Genomic DNA, 9326 nt, shown 5'->3' on the forward strand with positions numbered 1-9326 from the left:
TGTAGACAACTTCACGACTGGAGAGAAAATTTCATTGTAGTCAATACCTTCTTTTTGTTGAAAATCTTTGACAACCAATCTCGCTTTGTAGCGTTTGCTCCCATCGTGCTCTTCCTTGATCCTGTAAATCCACTTGTTGTGGAGTGCTTTCTTGCTTGGTGGTAATTTAGCTAATTCCCACGTCTGATTTGGCATAAGCGAGTCATCTCATCTTTCATGGAAGACTCCTACTTGACTGAATCCTCCACTTGCATTGTTTCATCATAGCACTCTGGTTCACCATTATCAGTCAGCAACAAGTTGTGCAAAGATGGAGAATACCGTTGGGTTGGTTTAGGAATTCTGGATGAGTGTCTTAGTTCCGATGTACCTGGTTCTTCTTGAACTACTTCAAGACTGATCTGAACATCATTTCCAGAAATCTCCTCGAACTCAGCAAATTCCTTTGTACATCACATTCTCATTGAAAATGACATCTCTGCTTCTGATGATCTTTTGATTTTCGTAGTCCCAAAACCGATAACCGAACTCATTACAACCATAACCAACAAAGATACATTTGTTGGACTTGACATCAAGTTTACTTCTTTCAGCAGAGTTTATGTGCACATAAGAAATACAACCAAGAACTCTTAAGTGTGAAATGTTTATTTCTTTCTTGCTCCAAACTTCATCTGGTATTCTGCCATCCAAAGGAACCGAGGGCCCACAGTTGATCAAGTAAGCTGCAGTGTTGATAGCTTCAGCCCATAGAAATTTGGGCAATCCAGCATGTATCCTCATGCTTCTGGCACGTTCATTCAGAGTTCTGTTCATGCGCTCTGCTACGCCATTCTGCTACGGTGTCATGGGAACTGTTGTCTCCATCTTGATCCCATTATTTGCGCAGAAATCTCGAATCTACGATTTATGTACTCTTCTCCATTGTCAGACCTCAACCGCTTGACTTTCATACATGTCTCATTTTCCACCATGGCCTTCCATTGTCTGAAGATATCAAAGACTTCTGATTTCTTCTTCAGAAAATAAACCCACACCTTCCTTGTAGAATCATCGATGAAGGTGACATAATATAATGAGCCTGCAAGAGATAGAACTGGAGATGGTCCTCATACATCAGTATGAACCAACTCTAACTTTTCAGCCTTGGGTGTCTTACCAATCTTTGCAAAGCTGACTTTCTTTTGTTTACCAAAAATGTAATCCTCGCATAGTCCGACATCTACATTCTTTAGATCTGGAAACTTCCCCTTTGACAAAAGTGTCTTCATCCCTTTCTCGCTCATATGGCCAAGCCTTTGGTGCCATAGGTTTGATTTTCCATCAGCATCTGCTATTGCAAAGATATTCTCTAAATTTGAGGTTATATAAATAGTACTAGTTTTCTTACCACGAGTAATGACGAGTGCTCCTTTGGTAATCTTCCATTCACAACCTGAAAAAGTTGTGCTAAATCCTTCACCATCAAGCTGTCCTACAGAAATCAAATTTCTTTTGAGGCCAGGAATATGTCTCACTCCTTTCAGTGTCCAAGTGGTCTGGTTTGGCAACTTTAATCGGATGTCACCTTTTCCGACGATCTTCAAGGTTTCATCATCGATTAGATGAACCTTCCCAAAATCACCATTGACATAGTTCTCCATGATTTCTCGGCATGGGGTGGAGTGGAAAGATGCCCCCTGAATCCAAGATCCATGATTCAATCGGACTGTTGACGCTTAGAATCATGGCATCACCTGTATCCTCTGTCACGTTGGCAGATTCCTGTGCGCCGATATTTTTCTTCGGTGCTCGGTAATCCTTTTTAAAGTGGCTCTTCTTGCCGCATTTATAACAGGTAAAATCTTTCTTTCTCGTTCTTGATTTTCCCGTTCTGCATTTGGATCTGCCACGATTTAAATTTCTTTCTGAAGTTCTCCCTCTGGACTCCGTGTGCAAGGCTGAGGAGGTTGATGCTTCACCCGATTCTCTCCGTCGAATTTCTTCACTCAATACCAGATCCCGAACATCGTCGAATTTTAATTTGTTGTTTCCTGACGAGTTGCTGACTGCTGTAACAGTAGCATTCTAACTGTCTGGTAGAGACAATAAGAGAATTAAAGCTCGAACTTCATCATCGAATTCAATTTCCATGTAACTCAATTGGGTTGTGATTGTGTTGAGTTCATTTAGGAGTTGAGCCACCGATGCCCCTTCCGCCATCCACAAATTGAACAATCGCCTCATGAAATGAACTTTGTTTGACGCTGATGGCTTCTCATACATAATAGAGAGAGTCGCCATAAGACCCGCCATGGTCTTTTCATTTGCTATGTTGAAAGCAATATTGCGAGATAACGTCAGTCGGATAACTTCGAGGGCTTGTCTGTCGAGAAGAGCTCAGTCTTCATTCTTCATGCCCTCTGGTTGCTTTCCTGAGAGGGGTTGATATAGATTTTTTTGGTACAAAAAAATCTTCAATCTGCATCTTCCAAAAGACAAAGTCTGCACCATCGAACTTTTCAATTTTCACATTCCATTCGTCTGCAGCCATTGCTCCCACTCGAATCTGGCTTCTTTGGATCGTTCTGACAATTTTTGCGAACCGCCGTGTATTAGAACACTTCCGTCGACAAATTCGTATCGCCGACAAAAATTTACTATTCATGTGAATAGTAATGAATAGTAACATCGTAAAAATTGACAAAATTCACAACCAAAAGCTCTGATACCAGTTGTTGGGAAATAAACCGAGTACGAGTAATTTCCCTATAACCAGATTAGTGAGAATGCGAAATAAAAGCGAAAAAATAATACCCGAAATTGATAACGGAGTTTAGCCAATTGTGCTTACATCTCCGGACTGCTGCAGATCTTTTACTAAGAGAGAAAATTTACAGGTGTTTACAAAACACTCACTACTCACAAGAAAACTCTCTAGTATTGGGAGAAAGAAATGATTTTTCGGATTTGGGATGATTTTGAAGCTAAATAAGCTAGGGTATTTATAGTTGAAACTTAGGGACTAATTTTTGAAAATACCCTACAGTGCAATGACTAAAGTGAATTTACCCATTCTTATTTTCAACAAACATCTACCAAACTTTATCATACTTTGAAAAACATTTTTCAAATAAACATTTACCAAACTTTGAAAACCATTTTCAAAGAAACATTTACCAAACTTTGAAAACCATTTTCAAAATTGATTGCCAACCTTTGGACTTTTAACACCCTTGTGGTCTTTTCCGTTGGTTCCCATCTCTGTTTACAGCTGTGTGTATAGCAGCATATTTGATGTGTCTTTGTAGTAGCATGTTTCTTAGGCAGTGTTTGCTTTCTCATGAGCTTGTCCATGCTTCTTGTTCTTTTCACCTCATGGTTCACTCTTTTTTTTTTAAATAGGTTTAGGGAGGTTTTTTTAATGAGATTCCTTGGGTGATGTACCTTGTATTTTTATTAATACAAAGTACTCATCTTACAAAAAAAAAAGTAAATGGGTAAACTACAATGGCGATACTTTATGTTTTTAATCTGTTCGATTTGATCATTAACTAAATTTTAATTTTGATATTTTATATTATTGATCTGAATCTGGTACTTGAGCCGTCAACTCTCAGAATCCAGTAATAAAAGTCTGACTTCACATCTAAAAAATAAAATGAAAGTAATTCTTCCGACGTTGACAGTATATCTTTATTCTATTTTTACTCGATAACAATTCTGTATACTTACTGTAATCATGCATCATAAAGATCACATGTATACGAAGAATGGGACGGACGTCTCTTTATTTTATGATCATAACATCAAAATCAAACATAGAACACACCACACATGCAGCAGTCACGACTCTTTACCAACAAAAGCTGTTGATAATGGCCGTCGATTGCACCTTATTATTATTATTACAAACCCTAAAAACACACAACAAAGAAGAATACATATCCTTGTTTCATCTTCAACCTGAAGCAGCAAATATTACGTCCTTCCCAAAGTATATATATATGCTTTGCTTACTCCTGTAGGCAGCGATGCATATAATACATCTCCATCTGGCGACCACATTCACAGCACTCTACCTTTCCGGGGATTTCCGAACTGACAAAAGGAAGTTTAAGCTGAACGCAGCTATGGGGGATGATCTGATCCTCCATGTAATAGCCAAGTCCTTGGAGAAAACCGTACCCTCTTAGCATAGTTTTCCCAATCGCCGTATTTCCATATGATGTTCAGAGCTGTTTCTCCTTCCATCATCACTATCACCTCCTTTCCCTTACAGAACAAAGCCCATCCGCCTTCTCCGGCGTCGTAGGTGAGTATTTTCATAACCTCCTGCATGAACGGGTCATGTTTACTCAGGGTCTTCCCCTGACTTATTCTTGTGTACAAATACATCATGCTCCGCAGTCGAGCCCAGAAAAGCCTTTCGGACTGAAGAACGCGCATGTTGTGACCCTGAAGCTTTCCGATCACCTTTCCGGTCCACTCTTTGTCGTTGTTCTTACCGACGTAAACCATTTCGACGGTGACTCCAATCCTTGCGAAAATGACTTTGATTCCGACGGTGAACTGTTGGATCCAGTCCATACTTCCTCCACCGTACAGGCATACCAGTTTTCCTTCGGTAATCTGATATATACAATAATCATGGATTTAAATAGCAATTTTCATATATGCAAGCAAGCTGATAAGTGATGGTGGATGATGTACGTACGTCATACAATTTGAATTTAGAATGTCTGTTTAAAGCTTATCGGTACGTACCCATTTTCGTATCTCCGGATCAATCACGTCATCGAAAAGGAAGTCAAGTCTCCAACTATATCTGCCATGCCACTGAGTTTTCTCTGCCTCGGCAGTGAAAGGAAAGCATGGTTTCCCCATGTCCACAACAAGGGGAGTGCATTTTGGCAAGTCACCTCACCTTCTGGAGTCAAAACCACCGCTATTGGACTCTTTAAAGTGCCAAACCTCTCTGATGTATTTAATGACTGCAGGTTCAAGCACGGTGGGAACATCGGTATACCATTTCATATGTCCTCTCAGGCTCATGAACTTTTGCTTGTTGTAAAGCCTGTCGACGATGACCGGGAGCCACACGATCTCGTAGCTGTCTGTTTTAATGTACAGCTCATTTAGAAGTGTCATCTCTTCAAGGAGATGTCAAGATCTGTGATGAGGAACAAGACATGCTTGCACCTCAGTTGACCGATATCAACCTTGCCTTGGCCGCCAAGGAATCTGTTAAGCATTTCCACAAATCACAATGTCTCCCCCTCCCGGTCTTTGCATAAGTTTCAACTGGCTCTCTGATAGGCATCTTCTATCTCCTTACCTGTATAAAATTGCGAACTTTTTAGTATATAAAGACGTGTGGATTTTGTGTTGATAAACAAATAACAAGAACTCACCAATATACACTTTGCGGGCCTTGTAATGATGTTTAAGGATAGCATAGATCTGAGTAACTTCATTTTTGTTAAGAGTATAAAAGTAATATATTTTCTACCTTTTACCCATAATTATTGCTAGATTTAGGTTATATCTAGTTACATTATTAGTCATTTATGCATAATTTCATAGTTTATTTCATCGTTAAGTTTGATATTGCATTGTGGTTGATTTTGTGAAAAAGATACCCATGGTGTGTGTTAATTTGTATATGATATTGCTGACAGGATAAATTCACCTCATCTAAGTCAAACTCCACAAAACAAGGGATAAAACCTAGAAGTTTGGATTTCCACGAAGATTTTAAAGAGGAGAAGAAGTCTTGTTTAAAGATAAAAATGAAAGAGAATTAATAGCTCTTTTATTCCAATTGACCGAATCATCTCCTATAAAAAGGAATCAAGACATTGGGGAGAGAGATATTCTTGCTAGGCTTTTTACGTTTTCTTTACTTTCTTTGTTTTCAATTTATGTTTATAATTTTCTTCATTATGTTCTTTCTAAAATTAGCTATGAACTAAATCTATTTGGTTAGGGTTGTTGAGATATTGTGGTTGTGAAAACTCTTGGATTTGTTTAAGTTCTTGATTGTATTTTTAATTTAAAGCTTGTTCATTCTTGGTTCTTTAATTGATTTCGAGTTAATTGGGAGAGGATATCGAGAGTTTATCCATTTATCTAATATCCAGAGAGTTAGATTCAAGAAACGAATAAGCATGGTCTTCATTTGAACGAATGCTGGTGAAGACTAATCTATCTTAGGGATAAGATTCGGATTTCAACGGCTAAAAGGAGTGCAAGATCGGTTATTGTCCACCCATGGTTAACACATGGATGTATCACCAAGGCATGCACAATTGACCAATCATTTGAAGTTAGGAATAACAAGAAGGCATTGAAAATACTCTACCGAGCTTTGAAGGAGGAAACCCAGTTGCCACGACAATTGAAACAATTGAATTATTTTCAGTTGTCAAGGCAATCGAGTTGCCTCGGCAATCAACTACTTAGATTTATACTTTCCAAACAGTTGTCACACCACTAATCACGATAATTCGGTCTGTTCTCTTATTCAATATCAGTCTACTTTTATTTACTTGCTTATTTATTTTATTTGTTTATTCATACTCCTACTATTACTAATTTATTCCTTTTTATAGTGCGAGAAGTTAGAATATAGAGTTATATCAATTCCTGTGAATACGGTATATTTTCTATACTATAACTTGTGACGTGTACACTTGCACCAATTGCGAAGTACTTATATCACACAACAATTTTCCAACTGAATTATCAATGCTTTTCCTGCCTCCGACGTTAAGTGTTCCTGCATGCAATCAAACCAACTGGTTTGAGTGCGTTCCAAGCGCATGCTGTTATAAATGAATAGATGTAAAGCTTATGAATTACTACTTGTTTCACAAGACTAAAAGGCTTGCCATTTGAACGAAAATATGAATGGTCCAGTATGCTGCCCGAATGATTTCCAGATTGGCATCTGAGATGGGCGGAGTATCTTTTGAAAAATACCACTGGTGCAGCTTCATCACCAACTTTGCATTCAGCATCGCTAAATTCCTAATGGCCTGCAGCAGTTTAGTTACTTCTTCTCTCAGTGCGTTCAGATGTTCGATTTAGGGAACTTGGCGAAGGAAAGCGACGGAACTCGGAAGCGAACTGGTATTCTCCCGCTGAAGAAGTAGCCAGTACTCCCCAAGATTCGCAGTAAAAGTAGCTAAGCAAGCACCACTTCTGCGTTCCATGAATAGGTCTTGAGCGTTCCTAGCAGCTTCAGTGTTGTTGCATGTGCATCATCTCCCTCGGGACAATTTCATGATAGATATAAAATTAAATACGCATAATGCCAAAATTAATCCTCAATGTTATCTAAATGATCAATTTAGCTCCTATTCTTTTTTAAGTATTTTGGCCCTGTTTCATTTTTTAATTAAAATAACTCATGTTTAATGAAAACCTTTAGTTGACTAACATTCAACATATATTGTTGATGTGACATTTTCACATGTGCTTAATCACTGACGTGTCGTATGTCATATCATTATCTTAAATGATGTGGCACATGACATATCATCACCTTGTAGCATGTTAATAATTTAGCACATATAAAAATATCACATCAACAACTTGCATTGACTCTTAAATAAGGATTAAAATACGACTAAAAATTGAAACACTAAATATAAAGACTCCAAAAAAAATAAGGACCTAAATCATTCAAACAAACTTTGAAAGTTAATTTTAGCATTATGTCAATTAAACACTAAATCAAAAGATATATCAACATTAGAGAATACTGCGTAGAATGCATGAACATTCAAACCAACCTCGCCGGAGACATTGTGAACATCAGCCAATATTGCTTCAAGCATGCCACGTTGAGGTTTGGGTCATGCCTGCACCGTGGCAATGGAAAGATGATTTGAAATATGGTGGACAATAGAATAAAGTTGTGTTCGTTTGTTTATTTCCTTAAGGTGTTTCTATTTTATTTTTATTTGTTTGAATTTTTGTATCATGTTCGTACGTGTTCTTTTATTTACTTTTTAAGGTGTTTGTGTTTGTTCATTTAGCATTTGTAAACATGTTCGTTTAGCATTCGTAAAAATGTTCGTTTAACGTTTGTAAACATGGTCGGGAATCAACACTCCCTCTTTATCCTTTTATTTGCATGTCAAAGAAAACGGTGAAATTACACCACTGGTCCTTAATATTCTTAGTTTCACAGTTTGTACTTCAAAATTCGTCTTATATTCAATTTAGTTTCTATCTTCGTCAATATTTAAAATACAAAAAAAAAAAGAAATAGGAGATTCAAGTAAATGAGCTTTTAAACGAGCCAATAAACGAGCTTGTTCGTGAACATAAACAAATCGAATACACCTTTGTTCGTGTTCTTTCGTTTATTAAATCAACACCAAAATATTATTCATACTCGTTTATTTAGCTTAATAAACAAATATTATACAAACGATTCACAAAACAATTTATTGAGTGCTCGTTCATTTACATCCTATGCAGTCGCAAGCAACCGGGGTGAATTGGACTGCTATATAGTTATTTGATGGTTACATTAGTTAATCCGTTACACGACCCTTTGTTTTATCGTGGAGCTTCTTGGCAATAGAGAACCGAACTTAACTGGATTGGTACATCGTTATCCACCCACGAGCAAGAATATGACTGAAGTATGAATGTAGTCCCAATACAAAGAACAGTTTCAAAGATGGAACTGCTCATCTTTCTGAAATGCTTGGTAAAGGTATCCCCCTATTCCTATAACACATTAACATTCGATTTAAGGGTTCTTTTTTTGATAAATCTCTTATTTATATTCAGATCTTGATTCTGATTATATCTTTGTAAAGGAGCAGCACCTAGCATCATCCCAAAAAGCGAACCCAAAAAAGAAAAGGTATACGATGCGGGGGCTGCCATCACATGAGCATGCATGTCACAATATTTAGCTGTAAATTCTTTTACGTTATTCGGATTTGAATTCGAGTATAATGGATATATTACGAATCAAGCAATTTTAGTGTTTAAAGGACTCGTTATAATCCTGGAGTTTGAGCACCGGAAAAAAGTAATGGATATATATACGTTTAACGTGGATGTATTTAATGTTTATATATGTTAAATGGAAATATCAAGATAAATGGAGAACAAGAACAGTGTCATCTTATTCGTGTCCCTGAAGCGTCTGTCTTCTTTTTTTTCCTCTAAGGTGCTTTTTCACTTGCGCACTCTTCTAACAACTTGATCAACTTTATTCTTTCTTTTTTCATATCCAACCCAATCTCTCGTGTATTTTAAACCGTTAAAGTTCCAGCATAATCAATGACCTACAGGAGAAAAAGAATGCAGACATGGGG

General features: G+C 37.4%; 1 pseudogene; it reads right to left on the minus strand.

The window, feature by feature from the left end:
• Positions 1–3995: 3995 nt before the first annotated feature.
• On the minus strand, positions 3996–7823 carry LOC120118338 (annotated as a pseudogene).
• Between the last annotated feature and the right edge of the window lie 1503 nt (positions 7824–9326).

Source organism: Hibiscus syriacus, unplaced genomic scaffold, assembly GCF_006381635.1.
Source record: "Hibiscus syriacus cultivar Baekdansim isolate YM2019G1 unplaced genomic scaffold, ASM638163v2 tig00110328_pilon, whole genome shotgun sequence".
NCBI classification, from domain to species: Eukaryota; Viridiplantae; Streptophyta; class Magnoliopsida; order Malvales; family Malvaceae; genus Hibiscus; species Hibiscus syriacus.